Source organism: Gavialis gangeticus, unplaced genomic scaffold (assembly GCF_001723915.1).
Source record: "Gavialis gangeticus isolate Ggan-Ray unplaced genomic scaffold, GavGan_comp1, whole genome shotgun sequence".
NCBI lineage: Eukaryota > Metazoa > Chordata > Crocodylia > Gavialidae > Gavialis > Gavialis gangeticus.
Genome location: NW_017728993.1, coordinates 68,094,905 through 68,107,580, shown reverse-complemented (window position 1 = coordinate 68,107,580; position 12,676 = coordinate 68,094,905). Strand labels below are relative to the sequence as shown.

Below are 12,676 nucleotides of genomic sequence, written 5' to 3'. Positions count from 1 at the left end.
CGGCCCTCGCGCGCTGAGCTGGAAGAATACACGTCACTACCCGACCCGCCCCCTCCCCGTGAGGGCACAAGGCGCCTGCGCGACGGAACGCTCACCCCTCCCCCCGGTGACCATTGGCTCGCTCCTTTAACCCCCCCCTAGCAACGACCGCGCGGCGCCTGGCACCGCGCCTGTGTTTTCCCCCTCAGTTTATGAGCAAAATCCTGAATCGGAAAATCCCGGCCTTGAGGAAAAGTAACGTAATTAAAACCAAAACCCAGCCATGAGTTCTGCCCGCGCGCACAAGCTGGGCTTCACTTTATTGACGGATTTATAGTCAGGCTTTCTTTCAAGACTGTCCTGAGAAAGCAGAGTGCTGATTGGCGCGAGGCGAGGTCCTCAGAGACCGGCTTGCCTTGGATTGGATAGGAGGCAGGCAAGTTGACCTGCCCACGGAGGGGTCTAGGTGGAGAGGGTCGGAGGAACCGTGCTGCGGCGTTTGTCTAGGCGTCAGGAAATACGATTCCCAACATGCACTGCTGTTGCCGCAAGCCGGGCAGCTCCAGGCCGGGGCTCTGTAGTGCATGCCGGGAGCTGTAGTTTGCCAGGGAGCCAGTGCTGCCGGTGCAGAGGGTAGAGCTTCGCGCATGCGCTGCCGAGGGAGAGCGGCGCGGCGCGGCAGGCGGGCTGCCGGGACTGAGGGCTTTGATCCTGCCAGCGCAGGCCTCCACAGGCAGGAGCCTGGACGCCCTGGAGGGCTCGTAGGCAGCCTCCCCGAGTCCGCTGTTAACCCAGGACAGTTGCGTGTTACCCAGTGGGTCATGCAGGAGCGTTTCCACGTGCTTCTCCCGGAGTGGAGACAGTAGATCCAGGCTTGGAGTCAAGTCTACACTAGGGCTTGGCTCAGCCATGAGCCCAAGGCAGGGGAGATTTACACTGCATAGCCCAGTGGTTCTTTAAATTTTTGTACCATTTGTAAACATGGATGGCCGGTCCAGACCCAGTGCCCCTCAGGCCCCAGCCCACCAGCGTGCGGGGGCTGGGGATGGGTGTGTGGGCCATGGATCTGTGCCAGTCTGCAAGGAAAAAGCCACAGGCCCTCACCTTTTTCTCCTTTCAAGGCAAAACCACTTTTAAAGTTGTGGTGATCCACGTCTGAACAAAGAAATTTTTTTTTTTTTTTTTGCAAATATCTAGCAGGTATAATAAAAGATGCCATGAGTTTTGTTTCCTTTTGCCTCTAGACCAACAGGGCTACAAGCTGGATACTTAATCTGTTTTTAATGTTTATCCGTGACCCTTTCATATGTTCTTGCAACCTACTTTTGGGTGGTGACCCATGGGTTGAGAAATGCTCTAGTAAACTAGCTCCAACAGAGATGGTTCATGCCAGCTGGAGCTCACTTCCGCAGGTGCAGCACGAGTGGGGGTGGATCCAGGGAGGTGCACTGGTGCGCTTTTGCACCCACCCCTCCCCCTTGAGCCCTGTTTCACTAGGGTTGACACCCCTCCTGGATTGGCCAGGAGTCTACCAGAATTGGCATTGAAAGCAATCCAGGAGATGGATATTGTGAACAGTACAATTAATGACATTATGTCATGTTGGAAAAAATTCTCCTGAAATAGATCGAGTCAGAATTGGCACACCTATGTTCCACCCACAGTTTAAGGTCACCTGCCTGGCAGTGGCAGCAGTATTTCTAGTCAGGGCTGAAGGAGTCACTTGACTACCTGGCTCCTATCACCTACCTTCCAGACTCTTCATTCCATATGTGTTAACCACCCCCTTAAATGGTCTTTAACTGTTTCACTACCCAAATTATCTTTTTCTTCTGTGATTCTGCTGCCTAGTAGCTGTTCCTGGTAACATAGCTTCCATTGTACAGCTCAGCTGACTGTTTTTAACTGTAGCTGGAAACATTCACTCTGGTAAATGTTAGCTCAGGTGTGGAGATAACTTTCAATGAAGCACTGTCAAGATGCTCAAGAAAGCAAGATAGTGTTTTCTGAATCTGAGAAACCTAAATTTAACTATAATGACAGGACTAATGAAACAACATCTTTTGATTATTTTTTTCCCTTGTTTGTTGTGTTTTTGTAAATGATATAGCAAGTGAATACACATTCCAATAAAGGGTTTTTTGTTTGGTTGGTTTTGTTTTGTTTCAATCTCAAGTTGAATAGTATAGCTCTAGGCCCATAACTTATTAGTGAAGCTTTCAGTTTCTTTTTCCTGAGAGAAAAATGCATGTTGTGTTATATGTGACGATGCACCACACCATCTGCACCCCGCTTTTTAGAATCCTAGCTCTGTCCATGGGCTCAAGGATATGCACAGAGCAGAGTATCGCTGATGCTGATGCTGCCCCTAACTACGGCTGACAGCTGCCCCCAAGTTAACTAGTGGTTTGTTTATCTTGTTTTAAAACTATTTTAATGTCAAATTTGTTGTATTTAGTAATGAAGCAAGATACTTAATCTCAACCTGTTTTAGCAGAGCTTTAATGATCCTTGGGTGTTACTGTGGAAGATTATTTTTCAAGTTAATGGATTCACTGTGCTGCTCCACCTTAGACAACTCCTCCAATAGGTTTAAAAGTACTCCATGGCCTCATTTGTCAAATGAAGGCTCTTTAATAGGCTATATAGATGTTGTATTTGAAACCTCAGATAAGCACTTAGCCTTGTAAAGAAGGTATTTTATTAGATGGAAGTTCTGATTTGGACATCCTAGTGAGCCCTGTGTCCTTGAAAATTGGAGTCTATGAGATATCTTCAGCATGTATATGATTTGGCAGCTAGCCACCAGTTTATAATAGAGAAATGAGCAAGAACCAAATCTCTGAGTACTGCTGAATGCTGTAGAAATCTAAATGAGGACCAGATTTCACAGGTGCCTGTATATAGTGAGCTGAACCAGAACTCTGGAAACAAGTATCCCACATTTTTCATAGAATATCAGATAAGGTCTGAACATCCTAAGTGATCTCAGGCCAAAATCCCACATACCGATGGACACTTCCAGGTCAAGGCCGCCCTTGCAAGTATTTATTTTTCTTTAAAATGTGCATCCAAACTTGATACAAACAACACTGGGTATAGTTAGAAAAATGGAAGCAAGCTGTGCAAGTCTCGCTGTGCAGCTGCGTTGATCACATCTGAGTTCTCAGTTTCAGGGCTGAAAAGGACAGGGAAAGTAAGGAAAATTCTTCCTGTCAATTTTGCATGGTTTCATTTGTGAGGTAGATGAATATCCCTTAGAAACAAGCCTGTAAGAGCTATTTTGCTGCCAACATTAAAATGTAAGATAATCAAAGGAAATCAATTTACCAAAACATTAACCAGTTAGTAAACCTACTTTTACCTAGGGCTGTTGACATAGCCCTTCTACTGTAAAAAATTCTGAGCATTCAAATTGTATTGCTTAGTGCTAAATTCAACAATTTTGAGTGGAGATAGTCGTGCACACAGCTGTGTGGCTGGAAATGACCATCCTTAATTCCAGGTGTTGATGTTTATTTCCATAAGTTCAGTGCTAGAACGATAGAGAATTCCACATGGCCTCCTATATGCTTTCTTTTTTTATGTTCTACTTCTATATTTTTTTGTGTTACAATAAATTCACCTATAAAAATCACGGTCCACAGAATCTTCAGTCTCAGGCTCTACGATGATATTCTCTCTGCTATGCTGTCCTCTTCTGACTATTCATCTGCTTTGAAGTCCAGAATAAATTGTCCCTTTATACCTCATTAGGATCCTTAAATTCCCATAGTTTCAGAAACTATTTATGGTAGTTTGGTCTATTAAATAACAATACAAAAATGATTAGCATAGGGGAGAAATCTGATGTGCCATTAAGGATCTCATGCAGTTTTGATCCATTAGCAGTGTTATAACTAGGGACCTACCTAACTCACAATGAGAGAGAGCAAATTTTACAGCTTGGTTGCAATCTGAAGAGCCGATTTCACCATCATTTTATGGCATCCCTGCCCCTCAGCACTGATTGGTGAAGAGGCCCTGCCCCTGGGCACTGATTGTTCAGTGTATTCAGTTCCTTGCTGAGATACAGGACCTCCACTTAACCCATGAGGTGCACAGTTGCACCAGGGGAAATGCCCTGCTGGACTTGGTCCTGGCCACAGGTGATGACCTGGTGAGAGGACTCTGGGTTGTTGACCACCTGGGCACAGTGATCATCGCCTGCTGGAATTCACCATCCAGCGCAGGGTGTCAAGGGCCTGCAGCAAGGCAGTAGCCCTTGACTTCAAGAGGGCCAACTTCAATGAATTGATGAGATTGGTAGGGGAGGCACTAGGGTCCTAGAGAATAGGGGAACTAGGTGCCTAAGATGAGTGGTAGTTCCTGAAGGAGACGATACTCAGAGCCCAAGGGGTGACAATCCCAATGAGAATCAAAGGGGGCAAGAGTGCTCAAAAACCCTCCTGGCTCACCAAGAGCATCCGGGAATGCCTGATTGCCAAAAAGGAGGCATACACCCAGTAGAAGGGAGGGGCTATCACCAAAGAGGAGTATACCTCCACCACTTGGGTCTGTAGGGGGGCTGTTAGGAAAGCTAAGGCAGATACGGAACTAGGGCTAGCATCAAGGATCAAGGACAACAAAAAGTCCTTTTTTAAATACATAGGGAGCATGAAGAAGGCACCAGGTAACGTGGGGCCCCTGCAGGATACACTAGGCAATCTGGTGGTTGCACCAGAGGGAAAAGCAGACCTTTTTAACAATTTCTTTGCCTCCATTTTTTTGTGCAGGATTGGGGACAGACTCAGGAGAGACTCCACCAGACCTAGGGTCACGGAGGACTGAGTTAGAGAACTTCTGGAGGGGCTGGATGTGTTCAAATCAGCAGGGCCAGATGCTCTGGGTGCTGCACTTCAGGAGGGATGTAGACAGCATTGAGAGGGTCCAGAGGAGGGCCACTTGCATGATCCGGGGACAGCAGGGCAGACCCTATGAGGAGAGGCTACGGTACCTTAACCTGTTCAGCCTTCACAAGAGAAGGCTGAGAGGGGACCTGGTGGCTGTCTATAAACTTACTGGGGGGACCAGTAGGGAATGGGAGAGACCTTGTTCCCCCGAGCGCCTCCCAGAGTAACAAGGAATAATGGCCATAAGTTGCTAGAGAGTAGGTTTAGACTAGACATCCAAAGGCACTACTTCACAGTCAGGGCAGCTAGGATCTGTAACCAACTTCCAAGGGACGTGGTGCTGGCTTCTATCCTGGGGGTCTGTAAGAGGAGTCTTGACGATAACCTAACTGGTGTCATTTGAGCCCAGTTCTGTCCTGCCCAGGGCAGGGGGTCAGACTAGAATATTTGCAAGGTCACTTCCAATCCTACATCTATGAATTAGTGAAGAGGCCCCAATGGGAGAAGGGACAAGGGGGCAGCTGCCATCTTGACTGCTGCCTGCCCTTTTTGTGGCCCCACCCCTTGGTGCTGATTGGCAGAGAGGCATGAAAGGGAAGATGCCAACTTGGATGCTGCCCTGTGTGCCACCCTGCAAGCTGGCATCTTCCCCTGCAGGGCAGGCTGCAAGGCTGTGTCACGCTGGCAGCAAAAGTTGCTGGCTCCCACTAGGGAGCCAACATTTTATTTTTATTAAGGTTTTTTTTTGCGGGGGGGCGTTATTTTTCTGGGAAATCACAGCAAATACCATTTTTTTGTGGCAATTGCAGAGGTCACCGATTTTTGTGGTTTCCATGAAAATCACAAAACTGCGATTTAAGTAAGTCCGTAGTTATACGTCCATTAACAATAATGATATGGACTAAGTGATTATAGATGTGCCAGTATGTTCAGGATAGACTGAAAGTTACATGCTTAAATTGCTATCAGGTGTTTTGTCATAAGCCTTCCCCTCATCATGTATTATGGCATAACTAATTAAATATGTGCCAAAGGAGGGTTGGTGGTAGTCTGTTTGTTCGTGCAGTAGGGTGAGAGGTTCTCAAGCATTTCTGTAGTAATGGACCATACCCTAAAAAACACCTCTACTCCTGACTACACCTACTTCTGCCACCCATGATAAAACAACATCTTTATGGCAAGGACAGCAAACTTTTACCTGGACAAGTAATATTGGGAAATAATTTGAAGTATTTTAGCTTCTTTAATGCAATTTAGCAAATGACAACAACTTGTAGAGCCAATTGCCTAGTTGCTGCCAAATCTCTGTGGAGTTAAATTCAGGAAGTGCTGAAGGAGGTCACTTGCTGGAAGTTTTCTTCCTTAAGTGCTATGATGTTCTTGTTCTTTTTGGATGCTGGAATCCTTATCTTGTACTGTTTGTTGGTTTTCAATCTCAGTAGCTTGTTGCTCATGTTTGAAAATACCTTCTAAAAGATATCTTCTAAATGTACTCTTAGTTTTTTCTAGTGTGTGTTTGTCCTCCAAACGATGGTGGGTCATGTGGTTCAGCTAGGACTTTCATAAGTATTAGGTGTAGGATGCTGTAGGCTGTCATCTGTAGTTATGATGTTAAGCTGATAATGATACCAGCCATGTCTGGTCACGGTTAGACCAGATCTAGTCACATTCAGCACTGTGAATATAGTCTACTGAGGTGCATCCAACAAGTGGGAATACCTCACCACCTAAACACATCTTGTTTGTTAATACTCCTGTAGAAAAGGCTCAATCTCTATTTTTTGCAAGAGCAACTACTAACTGGACAACACCTATTAATACCCTCTGTGCCATTGTGCCTAGCAACTCCAAAGCACCAGCCTGTTGCTCATGACAGAAAATTCACACGAGCACAGTAACAATCTCATTCTTTTTAGAAGAGTTAAAGAGGAATGAAAATCAACAAACTGAAAACTCAGTGAACAAATTGGAGGAGTCTAAGTTAGCAAGTATAGCTACATATCTATTTTAAACTGGTATTTATTTCTTCATGCAGTTATTTATGGAAACACAATATTGTGATTTTTCTCCCAATACTTCCACCTTGAACGAAATAGAATGCTACAAGACCAGTGGAATATTTAATCCTATGGGTTTCACAAACAGTTCCCTGGGATACGCCAAAAAGCCAATGAAAAATAAACAGGGATCTGAGAAGCCATGAGATTTTTACTACAATAATGGAAATAAGGAGTTGGAAATAACCCAAAACTGGTAGGCATATTTATGTTTAAACATTGTTCTTACTAGCAAAAGTTTAGCAATCTTCCTGATTAATGAGGCTTAACTATGGTATAAAGCCAAATCTACAGCATGATTTTGTAAAATGGTTTATTAACATGATAAGCTCCTACTTACAGTAGCCAGCTATGCTTAAACACAGTCCTTGCTAATCTTGGACATCATCTTCAGAGACGCTAAAGATCTCTCAGGTTCTCACAGTTTGAGCTGCGTAGACACAGTCATAAAAAGAAATAACAAGGCCAACACAAATGGCAAGAAAACATTCTGGTCCTATCTAAAACAGACATCAGTATATTGCAAAAGAATTGAAACATTAACTGGTGAATTAGTCATGACTGATTTGCATTGAAATTTAATTCATCACATCAGAATGCTGCACTGTGAATAATAGCTTTACACAGCAAGTAATAAGAACAAATATGATTCACTGCATTAATTAACAGGCTTTAACTGATCAGAACCCTCAACAGACTTCCCATTTCTTCCAAAAAATTAAAACTCATCTAGCATTTGGGATCCATTAACCTACTACTAAAGGAATGTTGGCAGTCTCCACAGAAGTCATGAATTTAATGTAAAATCATGGTGGATTTGCTGATGAATGTGCTAATTGCTCCCCTGCTAATTGTGGAGTTCATGGAACTACCAGAGCAAAGACCAAGCTATTTTTCCTTAGCTAGCCTCTGGCCACTACTCCTGACCTGGCCCAGGTACTGTTTGTCAACTTGTTTTCTTTCTCTTCCCTGCTTTTCTTCACCTTGTCTTTCCTTCCCCCTGCTCCCTGAAACAGGTTACCTGGAGAAGTTGTGAAATCTTCATCCCTGGGAATTTTCAAGAACAGGTTTCACAGATACTTGGCTGGGATGATTTAGTCAGGGACAATCCTGCTTGAACAGGGAGCTCATGACCTTCCAAACATATTTTCCTGTGATCCTATTTTCTTCATCAATATTCAGAACTTCTGAAAGACCTTCCAGAAATCAGCCTTAAAATAAAATAAAAGGCAGAGCCTTGCAATCAGTGTCCCACAAATTTTTCATGGAGCACACCAAAGAAAATGGGCCACTTACCTCTTGGATCCATTTTGTAGAGGGAAAAGTCACCAAAATAATCTTTACATGCTCTCACTGTCTTTCTCACACAAACACATACACAACTATATCTAAATAATGCTCAGATTCCAAAGTCCAATATTCAAAAGAAAAGAAATTCCAGAATTGAGTTTGTCCACTCTGTCTTAATTTGGGCACATGCGCATGTGCATTATGGTTTAGTCTGTAATTACATGATCCCATACTATTCTTTCTACAGTACCTCTGCTTTGCAACAGCTGTAGGGTATGACAAAGTGACTAGAGGGAGCCTATAACTTGGCAGAGAAAGGAGGACAGACAGCAATGGTGAAAGCTAATAGAAGAGATGATGGATTGTATATGATGCACAATCAGCATTGTATAGCTATACATGCCTGTGTATTCCTCCCTGGCTGCTTGGGGCCTTACTAACAACCAATAAAGATTTTCTGTGTCTATGTCTGTGTGTTGTCCTTCTCTTCTTGCCTGCCATGACTTTGGTTTCTCTTATTATGAGCAGAAGGCTGACCGTGGGTCTAAGATGCTCAGGCGAGACCAGTGGTTGTCTTCTTGGGGCTCCTACCTCCTCTTATACCTCGTCCTTTCACCAACTAGCTGTTTCTGATGCAAACAAGATGAAAGTCTTCAAAAGGAACCAAGAGTCCCTTCCTAGTGATTCAGGGTCAATAATTATAAATGATCAGTCCAGTCCCTAGTAATATAGCAAATTTATAACTGAAATCATAATGTATACAAACTCACAGTTAAACGCTCTCTCATGCAGGACAATTGCTCCATATCCTGGAATCCTTCCCTTGTACTCCTCTGCCTGGGGTCTTGCTCTGGTGCCCCTATTACTGGACACTCCTCCAACTGTCTGGATTTACAACGCTTTTCTTCTGTCCCCTCTCTGGGGCTGGTTTCCCACATCTAGCCAACCTTTTTGTCCAAGCTAGCTATCTTCAATTCATTGGTGCTCAGTCTGCTGCTGGCTCTGCCGGATGTGCAGGCCTTTCCCAGTGTGCCTGCTTCCTTCGGCTTGCCTGCTCAGAATGCTGGTCTTCCCCAGCATGCAGGCTCTTCTCCCTGTGCTGATCTTCCCAGGCATGCAGGCTCTCTTCCTGGTGCTGGTCTTCCATGGCATGCAGGCTCTTCCCAGTGTGCCAGCTCTCCCTGTGTGTACTGGTCTTCTCTGGTATGCTGGCTGTCACCTGGCTGCCGGCTCTCTGCTGGAGCTGGCTTGGTGCTTCTCGATATACCAGAAACAGCTGCATGCCTGCCCACTAAAGCTGTGTGAAATTTTGCCAGGTGTTTCGTTTCGACACTGTTTCAACTCGTTTTGAGCTTGAAACAGCAAAATCAAAATGAAATGAAAGGCTTTGAAACAGCCTCGAAATGAAATGAAGGCAAAATATTTTGAAAGTTTCGAAATGTTTTGAGTTTTGAAACTGGGCTTGCTTGCAGGGAAACAAACTAAGGAGAGGGAGGGAGAAAAGGGGAGAAGGACTGTTCTGATATTGACTGTGTAGCTGGCCAGTGATTGTGATCCTCCCCTGAGGTCCCTTCCAAGCCCATTGCTCTTGGGGGAGGGACAGAAAAACAGCTGTGCCTTAACACACACAGAATCACACGTCACAAGTGTTGCTTGTCAGCAGCTTGAGGTGCAGTTTCCTAGAAACCCCTGCACTTATCTCCTTGAAACTTGGCAGGCTTTGTGGCCTCAGCAGAGGTTACCATCCCTGCAGTTTTCAGCCCACTGTGCCTTAACACACATACGTGACATGAGTTTTGCTTTCAAGACTTTGAGGTGCAGTTTCCCAGAAACCCATGCACCTATCTCCTTGAAACTTGGCAGGCTTCATCCCTACAAGTTTCATCTGAATCAGGCATGAAATGACAAAGTTAAAGGCAGTTTTGTGCTTCCCCATTATAGACTATGGCCAAAACATGGAAACAGCATTGAAATAGTGAAACAAAATGGAACAGTGCTTTTGAAATGAAATGAAACTTGAAATGAAAGACTGTCCCGACAAAACAGCGCTACAGAAGTTGAAACGAAACAGTGCAGTTTCACACAGCCCTACTGCCCACCTGTACCCAACACATGCTCATAAAGCATGTCTGAGGCCACTCAGGATCTGGCTGCCGCTCCCCTGATGGTGCTGGGATTCTTGCCCCAAGATAAGCAGCTCTATCGGCCCTTCCTGGGCCCTCTGCCCTACTCTTGGGGTCCGGTGCTGCTTCCCCCTTTGTTCCCCATCCCGTGTTCTTCAGGACAGTGGAAGGCACGCTCCCACATAGATAGAAGCAGAATTAATTTATGTAGGAAGGGTAAGGAAGAGCTTCAAATTGTTCAGTCCAATTGATTTTTCCTTGGGAGATGAGAAATCGTTTGTCAGAGGAAAGAAAAAAGTTAGAAATTATGCGCTTAGTGTTATATCACTGTAAACCCCAAATCCACCATTTATGGCATATTCCCTTTATGTGCAGCTTAGATATGTGCATAAATTGCTTAATTACATTGCTCCATGCCTTTCTCAATTTGTTGCCTATTGCTTACATTGCGATAAATACCAGTTAACTACATGTTGGATAAGTGCAAAGTCTGTTTAACGGCATGGCATCTTTTAGCCCCACTGTCTAGTATTCTGTAACTTAATTGTACTCCAGCTAACTGAATATTAACTGTAACTTGACAACATTGCAACTAATTACGCTCTGCTTAACTGTGCCAGAACAATATAAGAGAAACAGCTGTCAAAGAGCCTAAGAGCTCTGAAAATGAAGGGAGCTAGTCTGTTTCAAGGATGCTAATCCCACAGAATTGACAGTGTTGTGTATGTAATATGGATCTATTACATTAGGTTTTAGCTAATGCCTTTTCTCAGTCCTGAGGCAATGCAGTTAAAAGGACTTCCCTGTATCTGGGGCACAGCTGCCACTACAGATACTATATCCAGGATGCTATAATTATGAATATTACAATATTAATCCCTTTTTATATTAATCTAATAAATACCAGGCATGTGCATGCAGTTCACACTAGTGCCAAGGTTTTATGCAACAGCTATGTAGGTTCCTCAATGGGGATGTACAGGAAGGGTGTGCTCCTCAGCATATGGCATATAGCTATTGGATAAGGTAGATGACTCAAGAGATCACTGTTGAGCAGGTCCAGGCATGATGTGGGAGTACTGAGGATGCTGTATCAACTCAAAGGTTTCAGCAGGAATTACTGCCAGCTTTGCTGTAGGGCTTGGGATGGATTCTGCTCCCAGTTCCAACACTCGTCACTTGCAGAGATCTCTGAGCTGGCTGCATTTGAGGTGAATGTCACCCACTGGGCACATCTACACATGTTATTAATGTGCGGCAATAAACTTCAGTGTATATCGTGCCAGAGTTTACTGCTCCCAGGCACCATATTTGAACATACACCACAGACTGCAGTGCATTGAGTCGGGTTGGAGCAGCCCCGCCTGGCAAGGGGTCCGGGGCTCAGCTTATGAGCCTGGGGCTGCTCCATCCTAGCTCAACATGCTGCAGAGGGGCTGGGGCATGAGGGTGCTTCAATGCAGGGCTAGCTGGCAGGCAGCCCCCTCAATGAAGCACCCTCATGCCCCAGCCAGCCCCATTAGCATCTGCATGTGTGTTGCTGCGGAGTAAAAAACTCTGCCATAGGATAGTACTTGTATTTAATTAGTTTACTCTGTCCTAATAGCTCTGAGCATGTAGACCAGGAGTGGGCAAAATGGCACATCCAGCTGCCAACTGGACTCCATTTCCCAGCAGCCCCTGGCTGCTTGGCTTGGGCCAGTCTCCATGGAGACCCCAGCTGTTCCTGCACTGCCATAGCACAAGGCTGGGATTGCCATGGAGAATGGCCCCAGCAATACTGGCAGGGCACATGGCAGGGCAAGGTAGGAGACAGCTCCAGAGCCACTGGGATCTTGCAGGAGGGCCAGCTTGGTTCAGGGCCACGGCAGAGCCACGATCTGCAGCCTGCATGCTTTGGGCAGGGGTGCACAGGCAGTGGATTGCGGCTCTGACCCGGATACTTGCAGCAATGACAGCCTGATCCCAAGACGGGGTAGAGCCACGATCCACTACCTGCGCACCCCTGCTCAGAGCATGCAGGCTGCAGGTTGCAGCTCTGCCCTGGCCCCGGACCAAGCTGCCCTTGCTGCAAGGTGTCAGTGGCTCTGGAGCAGCCCCCTGACCTGCCCTGACATGTGACCTGTCAGCACAGCTGGGACTGGTCTCCATGGCAACCCCAGCCTTGCACTATCACAGCACAGGTGCAGTTGGGGTCTCCGTGGAAACCGGCCCCAGCCATGTGGGGAGGGGCTGCTGGGAACTAGATTTCATAGATTTCATAGGCAGTAGGGGCTGGAAGGGACCTTGTGAGATCATCAAGTCCAGCCCTCCTCCCCCCCCCCCCCCCAAGCGG

The 12,676-nt window shown here is 45.7% G+C and overlaps 1 long non-coding RNA gene across 1 annotated transcript in view; it reads left to right on the top strand.

Moving 5' to 3' along the window:
- Positions 1-9,158: 9,158 nt before the first annotated feature.
- Positions 9,159-12,676, top strand: part of LOC109287027 — a 5,455-nt gene continuing 1,937 nt past the window's right edge. The window contains exons 1-2 of the long non-coding RNA XR_002094739.1: positions 9,159-9,171; positions 9,236-9,247. This is a non-coding gene — a long non-coding RNA (uncharacterized LOC109287027). The remainder of the gene's footprint in view (positions 9,172-9,235; positions 9,248-12,676) is intronic.